Genomic DNA, 18,841 nt, shown 5'->3' with positions numbered 1-18,841 from the left:
TACCAGAGTCCAGTTAGTCAGCTAATAATCCATAGAACCATTTTTAAACCTCAGTTCTCAATCAAGAAAATAATTTTCTCAGTAGCAAATGCCTGTAATCCCAGTGGCTTGGGAGGCTGAGGCAAGAGAATCATAAGTTCAAAGCCAGCCTCAGCAACTTAGTAAGGCCCTAAGTAACTTAGTGAGAGAGACCCTGTTTCAAAATTTTAAAAAATTTTTAAAAGGGCTGTGGATGTGGCTTAGTGGTTAAGTGCTGCTGGGTTCAGTCCCTGGTATTTAAAAAGAATGTAATTTTTCAGATCAAAAACATAGCTCCCAAACACTCTTTGACTATCAAGACTTTTTCAAAGCACTTAACTGTATATACATTAGCTTCATATACCCCATGCTAAAGAACACAACTGATATCAGGAGTCCTAAAAGCTAATCTCAGAGTTATCAAAAAAAAAAAAAAAAAAAACACTGAGAGGGTCTATGGGTCCTCAGACCCGTATTATGAAAAGGCCACTAGAAAGCCCCATAATTTTATTAATGAAATACAAATTTGGAAGAAAAAAGTGTTCCCCCAAATATGTATTATCCCATGCTATGACAAGTAAGTTATAATATTAATACTAGTTATTTTTTAAAATCAAGAACTCCACATAAAGCTTCTTGTAAGTAGTTACAGTGACAAATAAATGAGGAAAGCAGACATAATAGAAAATGTTTGTACTGATGACAACCAAGCAAAAAGACAGAGGCAAACCACCACTGCAGGCAACTGCTAAAGGCTTTAGAATTCAGACAAAGAGAAAATGTTCATAAAACTTCCTTCGTTCACCATTGCCTTCCTGTGACAACAACAGAAGCTTCTCGGTTTTCCAATGTATTTTTTCAGGAAGCAATGAGAAAGTGCTTTGTGTGTAGCTGATGCAAATTGAAATTATGACTTTAAAGGGGCAAGGGGTTTTGTTCGGTATTCGTTAAGATGGGTTAATTTATTTTACCTCCTTTTGACACAAAGACTGAAACAGCTGCTCTGATTCTAATACTCACTCCACCTATGATTTTAAACAAGTCCCTGTAACCTGAAGACTCTCCTCTCCTAATGTATATCATGGGGAAATATAGATATCTGATAGATATTGAGTGAGTGTCTAAGAATGAATTGCCAGATGAGGCTTCTGTAACAGAACATTCCAATGAATCAAAGAATATGTCAAAATAGCAATAAAGATCTTCGGCTTATAAAAAAAAGAAGTAAAGATATATTATGAAGGACATCAACTTGCTCAGATTTTTAAAAATAAGAAATTTAAGATGACATTCTTAAACAAAGCACATAAAAGTGGTTAGTGGATACGAAGTTAACCATAAAATTAGGAAATTTAACTGTGAAAGTAATATGATTACAACAAGAACAGGTTCACATTTTTTTCTATTCCTATAATATCAACTTTTTTCTTCTTGCTACAGAAACCACAAAGCAATTGACTGCCCTAATAAATACACAGATCTTCTTCAACATGAATGCTACATTTGAAAAGCAAACTACTGAGAAACCTTAACAAAGTCTTCCTTCAACCAAGTCTCCAGCAACCAGAGGGATATGTGAACAGCTGGGCAGTTTGCAAATATGTGGTTACAAAGTCCAGAATTGGAGCAGTTCTGACATCAGTCAATAAGTCTGTCCACACACCTAATATGCCCACAAATCCATTCATGATTTCAATGAGATTAAGAGCCAAATGTCCTAATTGAGATTAAGAATTTCAAATTTTCAAAAAGACACTCTTCTTATTCCAGTCCAAGTAGCAAACAATATGCAGCACTCTATGATTTTTTTTTTCCTCCCTGCAATTCAGAAAATTAAATTTCTTCATTTCCAGCCAGGGGCCCTGAAACAAATCTAATGGGTGTAGACAGCATTTCCTGCCTACTGTAAAAAAAAAAAAAAAAAAAAAAAAATGGGATTGCCATTATTGCCATGGCCCAAGGCTTGAACTGAGGTGGGGCTCTGAAGAAACTGACCTTCACTGCATGGACTGTCTAGGACTTCTTTTTTGTTTGTTTGTTTTTGTCCAGTGTTAGAATCTAAAACTGGCTCATTCACTCTCATGGAGCAAAATAGGCCCCAGTCTCTATTATCCTTTCTATTCTACTGTGTTTATGTCCAGAATAAACCTACCAATAAACAACCAGCTGAAACTCAGCTTTGTTTCTTATCTCTTTTACCTTTTTTGAAGCTAGGCTCCCAATCTACAATAGGTTGACAAGGTTTAGGCACTCAAAAAAATTACTCTATTCATTGATACCTCTGCCAAACAGTCTATGTCATTTTAAAGAAATGAACATCCAAACAACAATGAGCAACAAAGGTGGTTAAGATTTCTAGCAATTCTTCCAGGTCTTAACCTGCTGAGCACATTCCCTGCAGAGGCTTCCTGAGGCCACTGCAAAGACACTGCAGAGAAGAACGCCTCTGAGGTGGTGACCCAGAGATGAAAGGCAGGCCCTGGGAGCCCCACAGTTTCACCCACTAATGTCAAGGCCTGATCTCTCTTAAAAACAGAACAACATCCACAAAAAGGGAGAAGGAATGGGAGGGAGTGACTCTCCTTTATTACAACTTCCTTTGATCCTAGACTTAGGAGAGGAAGCAGAGCTGTCATATATCTACTTAAGAAGGGACAACCTCTCTTTCAGGAGACAGAGAGGAAGAACAATATTGGTAGAAACAGCACTTGTCATAACGAAGTACAACTTGGGATTCAGACAGGCTTTTTTCCCCCAAAGTGCTTTTTGTGTGCATTACTTCATTTTATGTTCACACTACCTTACTAAGATAAACAGCTCAAGAATGGGATGTGGGCTGGGGATGTGGCTCAAGTGTAGCGTGCTTGCCTAGCATGCGTGAGGCACTGGGTTCGATTCTCAGCACCACATTAAAAAAAAATGAAATAAAGTTAAAAAAAAAAAAAAGAATTACTTTAGGAATGAAATGTAAAGCAGTCCCTTGAACAAGAACATTCAAGGAGTCAACAACAAGACCAAGATAAAACTGTTAAATAATATTCAAACATACTTTAAAAATAACTGGGGACTTTAAAAAATTATTATTATTATTATTATTATTATTATTATCCCATTAAGAAATACATCTGGGGCTGAGGTTGTGGCTCAGTGGTAGAGCACTCACCCAGCACATGTGAGGTACTGGGTTTGATCCTCAGCACTACATAAAGATAAATAAATAAAGGTATTGTGTCCATCTACAACTAAAAAATATTTTTAAAAATATATACATAACAAACCTCTCTATAGGCACAGTAAAGCAATAAAATAAGCACTTGTTCAAAGCACTATGATGAGTTAAACAGTCCTAACGATTTCTTTTTACAGATGAAGATACAAAGATTGAGCAACTGAAGCACAGTTGGAAATTTGCACAACAGAGTCTCAAACTCAGATCTGTTTCCATAGCACTTAGGCTTAGTCCTCCCACTCTAAATAAAGATGACTTAGGGATTTACTTCTTAAAAAAAAAAAAATATTAACTCCAAGCGAGGTGAATAGTTTCACCTGCACCCCAAAAAGGAAAACTGTATGTGATAATCTGCTATTACTTATGGACAAGGGCTAAAGAATACCAAAGAAAATTGGTTTCTCTAAAAAGACTTAAAATCTGACATAACTTGCAGTGAAACTTTCTAGAAAATCATTCTACACTTTCTCCTGGAAACTGTTATGGAAGATATTTCTTCAGTAGAATTGAAACTTACTGATGATAAACAAACACACCAATCTGATATAGGCCAAATTAAACTGTTACATTGTGTGCATGTTTGAATATATAACAATGAATCCCACTATCATGTACAACTATAATGCACCATAAAAAAATTATGGGGGGGGGGGAATACACCAATCTGCAAGGGGTGGTGGCACACTAGGGGCTAGGGAAAGAGGATAACAAGTTTGAGGCCAGCCATGGCAATTTGGCGAGATCCTGCCTCAAAAAATAAAAGAGCAGGAGATGTCACTCAGTGGCAAGTCACCCCAGGGTTCAATCCCCAGCACTGGAGGGGAAAAAAAAAAAAAATTGTGTTAGAAATATTAAAAAGAAAAAAGGTTTGTCATTAATTTGCCAAGCAGGGCAGAATCGTCCCTCTACTGAACTCATCAGTGACTCAGTGGAAACTAGAATTTGGAAAACTTGCCATCCCATGTGAAATGTAATAGGAACAAACTCACTCACCTTCATTGGTGCCACATCCTTCCCAAGCCCACACCTACTCCCTTTGCTCACCACTCCTATCCCTACTCCTCAAAAAGGCAAAGAACAGGGGACCTGGGGATATAGCTCAGTTGGTAGCATGCCTGCCTCAAATACACAAGGCCTTAGATTCAATCCCTATCACCACTCAAAAAAAAAAAGGCAAGGAAGTACAACTTGCAAGACTAGACAGCAATGACAAACACTTGAGATCCAAAATGAAGCTAAAATAATCTATTAGAGAAATTTATTTGAATCCTCAACAATCTTTAGCCAATTACTACATCCTGATAGGTTTGAATAAGCTCCTAAGAACACTGATCTAATTTATGAGAACAGGAAGGTGAAACAGAGACATTGTTTCAATGTTTAAATTGAATCTAACAAAGCAAACCCTAAAAGTTCAAGAGTATGTTTTTAGATTATTCAGACTGCCACAGGTATCATTAATATCTAGTTAAAGCTTCAGAACTTTTATTATTACATAACAAGTTTAAAATTACTTCCAAAAATCAAATAAACCTGTTTCTTTCTTCATTAGTGATAAAATATAATGGTAACTTTAGATATCTATTTTTAAATGAGGTATAAAATAAAATATACGATTTAGGGGCTGGGTTGTAGCTCAGTGGCAAAGCGCTTGCCTAGCAGGCACTGGGTTTAATCCTCAGTACTACATCAAGAAAAACAAATAAAATAAAGGCCTTCTGTCCATTTACAACTACCAAAAAAATTTAAAAATAAATAAAAAGATTTAAAAGTTGTTATGTATTTCCTCCCTCCTTAAAAAAAAAAAAAAAAGACAAAGGGCTGGATTATAGATGCAAACACCTATAATCCCAGCAACCTGGGAGGCTGAGGCAGGAAAATTGCAAGTTCAAGGCCAACCTCAGCAACTTAGCAGTCTCTGTCTCAAAATAAAAAACAAAAAGGGCTGGGGATGTCACTCAGGGTAGAGAACTTCTGGGTTCAATGCCCAACACCACAAAAAAGGGAAACACACACACACAAAGCATTTTTTTTAAGAGAGTTTATTTCCGTACTAAGACACTTATAACTTTCAATATTGTAATAATTTCCTCAAAACAGAGTGCACACACAGGGAAAATTTGGTGTCCCTTACTCCAAAATTAATTATTTCTCCACCTTTAGGTGGTGACAGTAGAAGCTAAGTATGAGAAGATGTGCTTACATAAGCAATTAAGACACTCTGAACCAAGGAAAACTGAAACAGGGACTCCTATCTCAACTGTAGCCAAAGTGGGGAGCCCTGCACTTTGGGGGTTTTGCCTATTGTTCACTGACCTGTTACCATTTACAGCCTCCCTCCTAAGGCAGGAGAGAACCAGAGAGAATGGTTCTCAGTCCTCACCTGTAGAAAGTAAGTCTGCAGAGACTGCCCCAGCTTCCTCTGGACCCTGAGGCACACTTCTGTGAGGAACCAAAGAGCTGTTTTTAGGTGAGACAGCCTCAGGGACTGCATCTTCACTTGGTCTCTTTGTGCACACCACTCCCCACAAACACAAGGAAAGAAACCAGTCAGGTCTCACTTCAGAGCCCTGTCCTTAACTCACCTTCAGTGAACTCACTTTCTAAAGATGGAGTAGAAAGCTAAATGATTTCTAACAAAGGAAGCATTTAGGGTTGCCAGCTACCCAGGTTTAGCCTGGGCCGCCTGGGAAAACACAGGCCGCCTCTGAATCCTGAGGTCACCTTTAATTAACAGCAGGAGCTGCTCTCCCAATAGCCAGGGATGAGACTCCTCTAGTCATTTCTGGGCTGCCCTTTGGCTACTGTTGGTACAACCCAAACCACTACACACTATGAACCTTAAAAGGAGAGAAAGGGTGGTATTAGGAATAGGATTTGCTTTTCCAGGTGCAAATTATAGGTATAACCTCTTATTCTACACAAATTAAGACACTGAGGATGAACAAAACTGTATTACTACTGAGTTAAAGAACTCTTTTTTTCATAGTTTTTAAAGTGCTTGAAGAAGGTAAAACTCCACTATAATTTAACTATTTCAGATATTTCCCAATCACTACATTGAGTTTCTTATATATTACTTTCTATGAAGTATACTCTTGTTCTCTGGTTTCTTTTATTCTAAGCTTAAATTGCTATTACCGCAAACAATCCAAGAAAATCTCCCTCTTGGGAGACGTCCAAAATGTTATTATTGTATCACAAATAAACTTCAGGTTCCTGGGCAATAGATAGGGTGAGCACACAGAATGCATTCAGCAAGTACTTGATCTTGATATTTGGCTCCCTAAAAACAGACACTGCACTAAGCCTGGAGATACAAATAAAATCATTACTGTGATCTATTGAGAAGTAGTGTGATACTGCTAAAAAAAGTTCTAGCATCAGTCCAGCCAAGATTTCTAACATTTTTAAGCATGTTATCCAATCTTTGATTCTCCTGGTATATACCAGCTTCTGCTGTGGATACTGGAAACACCTATATGAAAACAAATAATATCTACCTTCCAGAGTTATTTTATATATGGAATACACACATGGATGAAATACACATTTACATGAAGTGCCTGGCAAATGGTGGAGGCTTGAAAATTGATGGTCTCTGTCATTGGACTTTTATTCTAACTTGTAGTCAGTGTTTGTAAGTATAGTGCACAAGTGTCTTCATTTTTATATAACTTGTCCTTAGTTGGTCATCTTTTAACCCCACACCCTACCCCTAAGTAGGGGTTCTATGATTGAACCCCTCTATTCTGCCCTAATTCCTAAATGGAGGTCTCTGATCTCCTAGGTACTCTTCTCACCTCACTTCTTTCCAGTCAATAGATTGAAATCCTTAGAGGAACAGATTATAAAAAGGGCCAACTCCCAAAGTCTGATTGTCCCAAACTTGTCTAATCATATCATTCAACTAAAACACTTGATAAAATAGCAATTGCCAGATCCCATTCCAGACCTGAAGAATAAGAGCTCCATGCACCTTCCACCCCAAATGCACAGCTCTGTAATGCCCCAGGAGCTTCTTTTCTTATCTGACAGGCTTTTACTCTACCTGCAAATAGCTGAGGTCATTCTCCTGAAATTCTTTACAGAGCAAGTTCTTTGATGCTTTCTCCAATGCTTACTTAGTTTGGAGTAAATACCACTCTGACCAAAAGTCTAGCAGAATCAACTTAGCTGGGCATCCGACATCTTAGCAAGACACATTGGAGGGGGGAAAAGGTGGTTCTGTCCTTTAGTATCTAGCTTCTGGAATTTCATTATAAAGGGATTGTTTAAAACTACCACAAATCTCTGAAAAGTTACCTTAAAAAAAAATCCTTGGGCTGAGGATGTGACTCAAGTGGTAGCATGCTCACCTAGCATGCATGAGGCACTGGGTTCGATTCTCAGCACCACATAAAAACAAAATAAAGATATCATGTCCACCTAGAACTAAAAAATAAATATTAAAAAAATACCTTAATTTATAATTCCTGGGCTGGCCTTAAATAAATAAGCAAAAGATATATAATTGACAGCCATGTTTTTAGAGAACAGAAATAAGGTACATGCTCAAATTTTCTAAATCAATAAGCATTCAGAGACATTAAAAAGTCTATATTCTCTCTAGAGAACTTTCATGTTTGTTTTGTTTAAATAGCGATAAATGAAAGCTAGCTTTCCACTGAGGGTGACTCATGTCTTTGTTTTATTTAATTAAATGGTTCCCTTTTATTTAATTAAATAGAAAAAAATAATAACTTCAAGAAAACTATGGAAACACAAAAGTGTCTGTAACATGGCTCAGGCTTCAAAGAGATCAACTCAGCAGAAGACATCCTGACAGAAGACATCCTGACTAAATTCAACCTGGGAATCCTGCCATCCAGCCATCAAATGAACATGGAAAACCCTAAGTTAAAACACTAATCATCACTACATTCAAGAGAGAAAAGGAGACAATCAGACCATGTCGAAAGGGACAAATATTCTGAAAAATACTTGTAAAATACTAGAAGAAATTTAAGAAAATGATAAATTACATAAAATAATAACTCCAGAACATAATAAGAATGGGACATTATTTTATTTTGTGTAGGCCAAAACCAATAACTATTATTCTGTAAAAACAATGGAATAATTCTTCACATTGTTCCTTGATATAAGGGGGCCATAAATCTCAGTACCTTTTGATATCAACCAATAACAATCCTACTTCCAGGGATATGAGGAGGCACAAAAATGACCAGCTATGGTATGAATGTTCATTTAATGGAATTATATCAAACCATTTATAGTGTGTGTGTGTGTGTGTGTGTGTGTGTGTGTGTGTGTGTGTGTGGATATTTAAAGCACCTGGGTTGTAGCTCAGTGGTATAGCACTTGCCTAGCATGTGTGAGGCACTGGGTTTGATTCTCAGCACCTTATATAAAAAATTAAAAAGATAAAGGTCCATTGACAACTAAAAATGTATTTTTTAAAAATGTATTTAAATACATGGAGTACACTATATACCCAAAATTATATGCAAAAGAAAATATAACCAGAGAGTACACACACACATTCCTATCACACCCTTGCAACTCCACAATGTTTTCCAAAAGTTCAAGAACGAATGGCAAATACTTTATATAGTGCATGGCATACAATTTTCTCTGTAACTTCTTTGTATATGTATGTAAATCTTTCCATTAGAATTTGTTTCTGATATTTTCAGTATTCCCTAATTGTAGTTCACATGTGATGTTTAAATTTTATATCCCATCACTTAATGAAAATCTTTCCATCTTTTGATGAGTGATCTAATTAAACTCAGTATCAAATACCTCAGAAACTAAAAAAATTAAAAAGTAATCAACACTCAAGAGCAATAACCATGCAATTATTACATGCCCTTAGACATATTCAGATAAATAAAAGAAAATACATACTTTCTTTCAGTATCCCCTTCCTACCTTGGTTTTACAGTCTAAAGAACTAAAGAATTTTAGCATATAATGTATTCCAACATGAATACAGACTAGATCATTTCTCCAGGTAGAAGTGCTTCCTCCAGCAGTAAAAATGACAAAAGTGAATGAAGCCAGGCATGGTAATACATGCCTATAATCCCAGTGGCTCAGGAGACTGAGGCAGGAGGATCTTGAGTTCAAAGCCAGCCTCAGCAATTTAGTGAAGCCTTAAGTAACTCACCAAGACCTTGTCTCTAAATAAAATATAAAAAGGACTAGGGATGTGTGGCTCAGTGGTTAAGCACTCCTGGGTTCAATCCTCAGTTTAAAAAAAAAAAAAGTGAATGAACTGCTGAAAAGTTAGAAAATGTGACAGGTCCAACTGTACATCTACTTTCCAATTCGAGATGGCTTAAAGCGTGACTCAAGAGAGATTACCTGTATATGCTTACATGTTCATGGATAGTAATAAACTACTTAATTCATCTAAATAGCAAAATGCTTTCTTTCTCCTCCAGAAATCTACCACTTTTAAACTGTTTCCTCTTGACTCCAAGTCAGTTAATAAAATACAGAAACTCTCTCATCTCAAAAAAAAAAAAAATTTTTTTTTAATGACCTAGGGGAATCTTCCTTTACACTACCACAGAAGGATGAAGAAAAACAAAAAGACTATCTAACACATACCTGCCTGGAGTAGACCCAGGGAGAGCAAAGAAAGGAAAACAGAAATTGTGCAGAATAAATCTTCAATTTTTTTACATTTTTATTTGCATAAAATAATACACAACAATTTCACATTTTAACCATTTTAAGCATACAATTTCAAGGGATCACATAACATTGACTATGCTGTGCAACCATCATCACTCCCGACTTTCAGAACTTTTTCAAAATTCCAAAAACACTGTACCTATTAAGCACTATCTCTCAGTCCCCACTTTTCCCCCTCAGCCCAAGGTTCACTCATGTTGTATTATGTATTGGAATCTCATTCCTTTTCATGGTTGAATAACATTCCCTTGTAACTATTTACCATATTTTGTTTTTTCATTCATCTGCTGATGGAGAGCCTTTTGGCAAATGTGATTAGTGCCACTATAAACAATGGTGTACAAGTGTCTGAGTCTTTGCTTTCTTTGGGTATATACCTAGGAATGGAACTGAGGATCATATGATAACTCAGTTTGAATTTTTGATAGACCATAAACTATTTTCCACAGCACTTGTATCATTTTACATTCCCACAGCAATACACAAGAGGTTCAGTTTAATATATTTTTTAAGTATTGTCTGATTCACTAATTCAGAATAATACTTATCTCTGTTACTGTTATTCTTAAGAGGTTTTCGGTTTTTTGTTTGTTTGTTTGTTTGTCTTGGTGGTGATGGGGACCAAACCAGAGCCTTGCACACGCTAGGCAACTAACTGCTCTACCACTAAACCATACCCCCTTATAAACGGAATATTGTTACTCTTAATCAGAATTATTTTTCCTCAGATAAGAAAAACCATGACAGGAATATCCAGAACAGCACTATCTAAATTATTTTATTATTTTCCTCTTAAATGATTTAAGCAATAAAAGATACAGAATGGGTTTTGAATCAAACCCAGGGTGTCACAAGTATTCTACCACTGAGTTAACATACATCCCTGGTCTCCCCAAAGAGTTTAAATATATCAGAGAAAATGGCACATATGATCTTTAAAATATATGAAGCAAGCTATACTTTTAATATGTACTATAAAAATTTACTAAATCTAACCACTAAATAGAAAATACTAGAAAACCTCATGTCTGAGTAACTGGGTACAAAATGTAAAATACACAGAGATATTTTTAAAGAAATTTACTCTTATTACCAGTAAGTTCATACAGTACCTACCACTAAGCTGTCCAGGATGGTCTTGGTTCTAGCAAAAAGAAAAGGATGTGTCATTAGCTTATCTAAATACATCAGGACTTTTCACAATTCTGCCCAAAGGCAGAGGTAGAAGGAGATGGGCTACTAAAAGCAATAAGGATGTTCTTAAACCTTGAACACCTGCTCTTACCAATCTGCCATCAAGTACTTAAAAGTAACAAAGAGAAATGTACAAGCAGGAAAACAAATGTCAACGGAAAAACTCCAAACTAGAACCTCTGGATGGGGTGAAGGGGATGAATGTTGTGGCTTATTTTGCATGCAAGTAATATAGCTCTAAATGTGGCTGGTAAACTGTTCCTAGTCTGTTGTAAATCAACATCTATTTCAAGGTGTCCATAAACAGGACCTACTGTGCAGAATCTTCTACATCTCCAGGACAAGTCCAGCAGCAGACTCAGCCTAGGCCCACACTGCATTCTTTACATTGCTTTTAAGTACACTGATTTTCCCAAGTTTCTTAAAAGTGATCTGTTCTCTTAATTAGATAAATATTTCTCTGGTGATCTATTTAAATGTCTGATATTTATAGTAAATATAAATATCATATAAAATAGGAAGGCAAACTCTACTTTAGCTTTGCCTGAATAATTGCAAACTTCTAATTAGTTACATCCAGAACAATGGAGTTGTTTTTAATAGAGACTCCCTCATTCACAGGCTGTGGAGAATCTAAGTCACTTATGAATAAATTAAATCATTTTATGTTCTGGGATCTCAGAATCTTCAATTATTATTTCTCAAACATACTACATTTGCTCATGTACAAAGACCATTTTCTAGGCAATTATTTTCAACAGAAAGCTTTTCATAATTTTGAGTTAGTATTGTATCAATTTGGTTTAAGTAAATTTTTCTTACTGGTTATTTTTATAAGAATTTTTATTACTCCTTCCAGGGTCAAAACAAGAATGGACTTTTAAATTTTAATATAATTTAGAAGCTTAAATTCTAGTATAAATTTAGCTTTGACACAGACTGAAGGGGCTCCAATTTTAGTATTTTGCAAATTTCAGGAGAGAGCAAGGACCAAAGTTGCCACCATCCTGCCCCAGGAGTTAGGTGATAGACACTGTTTGCTACAGAGCATTCCAAAAATATGAGCAAAATACCTCTGCATGCAAATAGAAAAATGCCTTACCTTTGCCAAAAGAGAGAGAGAGAGAGAGAGAGAGAGAGAGAGAGAGAGAGCACGCGAGCGAGCGCAGAGAAAAATATTCCACTAAGAAAGAATCTAGTCCAGATCTCAATAAATGCCTTCTAAGTCAATAACAAGTGTATGGAACAAAAATTACGGTTTAAGTCTATATCACTTAACACAAGACATTTTAAACGATACCTACTAGAACCTCAAATAATGCTACCTTTGGCTCAATACCATCTCACAAATATTTACCCCCACATCTCAGAGATTTACAGCTGACAAGGAGGTTTAATGATATTATAGAAACGAAACATATTAGTGGTCAATGCCTGAACTGAAACTACCATCCAGAAATTACAGAATGTTATACTTGTATATCTCAACTAGGGGCAAAGAAAGAAAGAGAGTCAAAGACCCATTTTAAAATTGAGAAATGCCCCCATTTATAGATGGCTGATCACTATTTTGCCAGATTGACATTTATCCTCCCTGTCCCCCAAACCCCAAACCCTAGGCCACACAGTTTTGGTCTCCAAGGAATGACCCTTGATATAAAATAAACAATTGTCCGCCAGGTAAGCCTATGGCCAGGGACTGGCCTCTCCTTGGCTGGATGATGCAAAGCACTCAAGTACCACCGAGGCTACTTCCCACAAAAGCCTGCACTTGAATATATAGAGAGAGACCTATCTGACTGGCCACAGTAATTCAACCATGCTCAGCCTCTTGAAAACAAGTAATGCCATACTACAATGTATCTTTTAAGAAAAAATAATAAACACAGGCTTATGAGAATTTTACTAGATTCAAAGACAGAATAAACTGAAGAACAAAGTTTTGCCTCAACCACCAAAGTGTAGTCTCAATACCTAAGAATGAAAATTAAGGTTCACCTGAAAATAGTATCATATCAGGAAAATCTTTCATTTAATGGATTTATCTCACTAACATGAAGAAAAGCAATTGTGATTCCAAAGTAGAAACCCACATAGGTTGCAAAGATTTCCCTCTACTGAAAATGATTCTTTTCCATACTCAGTATAATTGTTGAAAGCTCAAATAATAGCTGAGATAACACATAAGAACTAAAACCTTAGGCCTTAATCAATATGGGAAGTTGCTCTAAGAGACTGCACTTTTCCCCCCTCCATCTGGATGACCCGGAATCAAGCCAGATGGGCCCAAGCACTTCAGCAATGCTAGCCTAGCCACAGGTCAACTTCCCAGAAAACATGGAGATGAGATGACTTAGATACAGTACAACTTTTGAGGGGTCACAAATCAACTATTCCATGGGGGGAGGGGGGCATGGATAAAAGCCTGAAGATTTATTTACTGGCTACAAAGGAGAAAATTTTTTCTCATTTTTCACTGTCCAAGAACAATTCTGAGGTCTCTGAAAACATGCAAAGCAACACCGTAGGACCAGCGCTATTTCAAACTTTGGAGTATAACAAATTATTGAGTTTGTATAATCCTCTCTCAAACACTTTTCAATACATTGAATCATTAATCCTAATGATGACCATTTGACAAGGTATGCATGAAATGTTTTCTCCTTTCATTAAAATTAGGAAAGCCAGGCTAATAGGGTTTCAAAAGCCTATCAGAGACACAAGTAAAAACAAGTCACTCCCTGACAGACTAGATTTTCTGATTTCCAACTAATGCTCAGATGTGCCCTCAATCTTTGTCCATGATTTCAACATGTTCAAGATTATAGTAAATTTCTTATTTGTACTAAGCACCCTGATGTCCTACAAATCCAACAATATATCATGGGTTAAATTTTGTTACCTATATTTGTCACACTGTCTAGGACACTATAATCCTAGTGGAATAACACGGTTCTTATCCTGGTTCTTTGAAAATAGTACAGTGCTCCCAATGGCCAGGGATGGGCATGAAGAGGCCGTTCAGTTATCTGAATAGTTTCATTAACTGATGCCTCACCTGTAGCTGAATTCATAATTTTCAAAGGGCAGGAAATAATGCAATATATATATATATATATATATATATATAACATTTACCAATCTGAAGCTCATTTGTTGAAATAAGGCTTTCAGGATCACAGAAAGCTGTAGAGTCAAGGCTATAACCTGCAAATGTCCATGGACTATACCATACTGTGGAAGGTATAGCAGATTCAGATATACTGATACTGAACATGGATGCTGACTCTTAATAAAACTCTTTTAAAAAGAGACTGCTTTATCCTATTTATCTTTTCCTGAAAAGAGCCATGCAAAAGAAAAAAAAAAGTATTAAGTTATGGAATATTTATGGATGGAATCCAACCCAGATAAATGAATGGTTATTCAAACATAGGCTAGAAGTTTTACTTATTTCAGACAAAATCAGAAAGTCCTTGAAATTCCTTTTACCAAATGAAATTTAAAAAGTGCAACAGATTGAAATTAAATCCATTAATCAGAAAACCATTTGACCATTTGCCATCAAAAGGATCTTTCTAGTATTAATCTTACACATATTCCTTCCAATTCACGGATGAATCTAGTAGTTGATATTTGAATTTTATACTTAGATAATAAAACAATTATTTGAATTCTTCAAATTAATTTTTCAACTACATAGAAAAAGGGAACAGTTTGCCTGGCACTTTTGAAGTCATTTGAAAAGAACTGCCCAATGAACAAGAAAAATACAGGTTTGAAGGGATAATTATTTTTCAAGTACTAGTGACCTTTTCATTTTGCCTCCTATTTATATTCCCTTATTATTGTCAAATGTAAGGGGACATAAATGTTATTATTCCTTTATTGTCAAATGTAAGTAGTTAAAAATAACAATAAGAGCTGAAGGGATAGGTCAGTGGTAGAGTACTTGACTAGTATGTGCAAAGCCCTGGATTCTATACCTAGAACCTCAAATAATAACAACAATGTGCTTATTTTACCTACTTTACTTGGGAAAGCAAAGTTGAGAGATCAATAACTACGCCTTTAAATTCCATTTAAGGACTGGATCTAAAGCATCTTCTAGCAGTGTAGAAGAAAGAAAATTGAACTAGGAAATTCAAAAGGCAGTGTGACCAATTAAACAGATATGGGAGTCAAAATTTCTGTTTCACTGTCCAACATGGTAACTAGCTATAATTGGAATTTAAGTTTAAAATTATTAAAAGTAAATAAAGTTTAAAGGCAATTCCTCAGTCACAACAGCCACATCTCACTCAGTTGCACACACCTGATGGTTGGTATACTGGACAACACAGACAGAATTATTTCCATCACTGAAGAAAATTTTATGGGACATTGGAGAGTTGTTGGTAACAACATGATCTCAAGCAAGTTAATTAACTTCTGTGAATCTCAATGCCCTTGTTCATAAAATGTGCACTTAACAACACCTAAATTGAAAGATTATTATGAGAATTTTAATGAGATAATATATTAAAAGCTCAAGAAATAGTACTCAGCCCACATTTTATGCCCAAGAAAGAACAGGTATTAATATAACCCTAAAATGGACTTTGGACAATGACGATGAGCCTGAAATACTCACTTCCCCTCCATGGGAAGCTCTATTTTCCTAAACTGAAAAGTTTGGGAAATTCTTCTTGTCACTTTCTCAGGACCCTATCAAATGCTGCCACATTAAATGAAATGTTGAGCAAAAGAGGAATAAACTCCTGAGTAAACTACTACCTAGGCTCCTAGAGTTCCTAACAGATCCCAAGCATTCTTCCAGAAACCCCAGAAGACTGGCTCTCCAATATAGCCCACACTCTGATGTGAGCTATTTATAAAGTCTGTCTTAAAAGATTACCGGAATATCTTTCTGAAATTGTATATACTGTAATTAGAAGCTATAACCCCCTATTCCATGAGATCCTGCAGTTTCACCATTTCTTTTAAATGAACACTATCTTTACAGATGAATTTTTTTCTCCTAAAAGCATTTAAACAAAAACACCTTAAAAACCATCTTATAAAGGCAGCATTTTTTTTTTTTTTTACCAGATATACCTCACTCTTAGCCAGCCTGTGGGTGCCCCACTGGTGTCTAAACAAAGTGAGAATTGTACCCTCACTGGTGAGGTCCTCCTGCAGGGCCAGAAACATGCCCAGAGACTTTACCCTCGTTAACAGCTGCTCCCTGGGAGCCAGGAAATTTACAGAACGCTAAATCCAGAGAGTCAGCCTCCAATGAGGGGGAACCAAGGGCCCCCTACAAGAGGCGCAGAACCAGAGCCAGGCTGCTATCTGCCCAAGCCCTCAGGGTCACAGCTTTAACTTGGGGGTGAAGGCACAATTCCAGCAGCAGAAATCGGAACAGAGCAGTTCTGATTTTGCCCAAGGCCTGAAGCCTTAAAAAAAAAGTGTTATTCCAGAACAGATTCCTTTTCTTCCGGGTCTGTCTGCTCCTTCTGACTCTTTGCCCACAACCACCGTGCCTCCCCTTTCCTAATGCCCCACCTCTTGCCACATTTATTAAAAAAAAAGAAAAGAAGAAAAGTGGCATATTTCTTCTCCCTTAGCTTTCCCTAACAAGGCCTGGTAACTGGAGGAAATTCAAATCAAATTAGTTGCACATTAAAAAATAAACAGACAAGCAATCAGGGGGTGCCCACCCAACAAAAGACCTCACCCGTTCCAAAATATGATTAAGCCTGGGAGGGAAGGGGGAGGGAGACTAGAAACCAACCGGGATGGTGAGATAAACGTGTGCATTTTTGGCCCCAGCTTCAGCCCATCGCAGCCAAATTCTACATTTTGTTTAAAGAAAATGCTGGGCTAAAGAGAAAAGAAAATAAAAAGTTGTAACTTTTAAGGAAGTCTGCCATCGGCACTGTCTGGATAAAATGCCATTGCTTTCCTTAGTCTGGGACGGCAGGGTGGGAACTGGGATCCGAAAATCTCCAACTCCAACCGCGCACTCCTGGAAGCCTCCCCGCCAACGGCGCCGCCGGGCGGCCCAGCCCGGTCTCCCGGGACACTGGCCGGGTCCTCGAGCTCCCACGGGGCGCCGGACCCCAACCTGTAGGAAAGTTCGCGGGCACGGCCCGAGGCTCCACTTTCCGCCGGGACTGACAGGCCCTTCCCACGCCGGCCGGCCCCCGCCCGCCCCGGGCACCAGACGGTCCGCGCGGCCCCGGCCCGCCCGCCTGCCCGGCCCCTCCCGGCCGCCTCCGGGCGCGGATTCCGCCCGCCCGCCCGCCCCACCCCCGGCCGGGGCGCCCCTCGGGGTGACCGACTGACCGGAGCTCCGCTGGCCCACACACCGGGTTGCCCGCTCCTTCCCGCCGCGCCCCGCTCCCCGCCCGAGCTTTCAGCCGCCTGGCTCGCCAAGTCCGGCCGCGGCCGCCGGTTACCGCCCCCAACCCGGGGGGAGCCCGGGGGGCAGGACAGGGAGGGAGGACGTGGCGCGCGCGGAGGTGGCCAGCGGCTAGGCGGGGAGTGTCCCGGAGAGGACGGGCGGGGGCGGGGGGCCCGGGCGGCGCCGGGGCTACGGGTCTGGCCCGCAAGGGTTTGGGACCCTCCCGGAGCATCCCCGGGTCGGCGGCCCCGGCCCGCCCCCGCCCCGCCGGGCGCAGAGGAGGCCCCAACTTCCAGCCCCACTTCGCACGCACGCCCCCCTCCCTCCACCATATGGAAATCTACAGCCTCAGAAAGTGACACGTCGAAGATTCCTCGGCCTCGCCGCCCGCCCTCCCCCTCCCGGGCAGCGTTCCTGCCGCGGAGATTCCGGGAGGGGGAGCGGATTCCTCGGACAAAATCTGCTGGGAAGGCCGGGGGGTGGGGGTAAGCCCAGATTTCTTTCTTTCTTTTCTTTTCTTTTTTTTTCCCCCCCTCATCAAGAGGACTCTATCCTTTTCTTTCCTTCCTCCAAACCTCAGCAAGCAGTGGGGGTCAGGAGGGGCCGCCCCCTCGCCAGTCCGGTGTTCCCGGGTACCCCCCGAGAGCGAGGAGTGCCCCGGCACTGTGGCGCCAAGTTTTCACCGGGAAGCCCGAAGCACTCACGGGCCAGGGACGTACTTCGGCGGGCTCGGCGTGCAGCCTGGGGCTTTCCAACGCGCCGGGACCGGCGGCTGAACCAGGGTCCCCGTCCCCTCCAACCCCCGGCTCCTGCACGCCTTACCTTCCCTCCGGCTGAAACGCGGGGCTCCGAGCGCGCACACACTGGGTCGCCCACGCCTTCCCAGTCGGCAGCCCGGAGAATCCCTGCCGCCCCCTTCGCCGCTCCCGCCGCCGCCGCCGCCGCTCTTCTCCTCCTCCTCCTCCTCCTCCTCCTCCTCCGGCCGCCGCCGCTGCTCAAATAACTACTAGGAGGGTTTGATGGGGGATTCCGCCATGTCAATGATGTCGGGACCACATGGGGATTTGGGGCCCGCCCACTACCGTAAACCGCCGAGTATACCCGCCGGAGCCATCGCAGACTCGGCGGGGGCCTCGCTTGTCCCCCAGCCGGGCCTAGCTACACAAAAACTCCTCTGGATTCAGAGAGACTACAGAAGTCTGAAGCTTAGGGCAACTCTCAGCTCCTGAACTGCGAGGGCTGCGCCTTCTGCAGATCTCCAAAACGCCGGCAGGAATGCAGGGTTTGCTCAGTAATAATCAAAG

The 18,841-nt window shown here is 39.7% G+C and overlaps 1 protein-coding gene across 5 annotated transcripts in view; it reads right to left on the bottom strand.

The window, feature by feature from the left end:
* Window positions 1-18,512, bottom strand: part of Fndc3b (fibronectin type III domain containing 3B) — a 327,023-nt gene extending 308,511 nt beyond the window's left edge. For 3 of the 5 annotated variants that reach the window (XM_005332466.5, XM_040270089.2, XM_040270091.2), the window contains exon 1: window positions 18,360-18,512. The gene's annotated coding sequence lies outside the window, so the exon portion shown is untranslated. Of the gene's footprint in view, window positions 1-17,479; window positions 17,637-18,359 lie in introns of those variants that run through there. The other 2 variants (XM_040270092.2, XM_078043645.1) reach the window with 2 other exon arrangements.
* Between the last annotated feature and the right edge of the window lie 329 nt (window positions 18,513-18,841).

Source organism: Ictidomys tridecemlineatus, chromosome 3 (genome assembly GCF_052094955.1).
Source record: "Ictidomys tridecemlineatus isolate mIctTri1 chromosome 3, mIctTri1.hap1, whole genome shotgun sequence".
Lineage (NCBI taxonomy): Eukaryota > Metazoa > Chordata > Mammalia > Rodentia > Sciuridae > Ictidomys > Ictidomys tridecemlineatus.
Note: the sequence above shows the minus strand (reverse complement) of the source record. Positions and strands in the feature narration are given on the sequence as shown.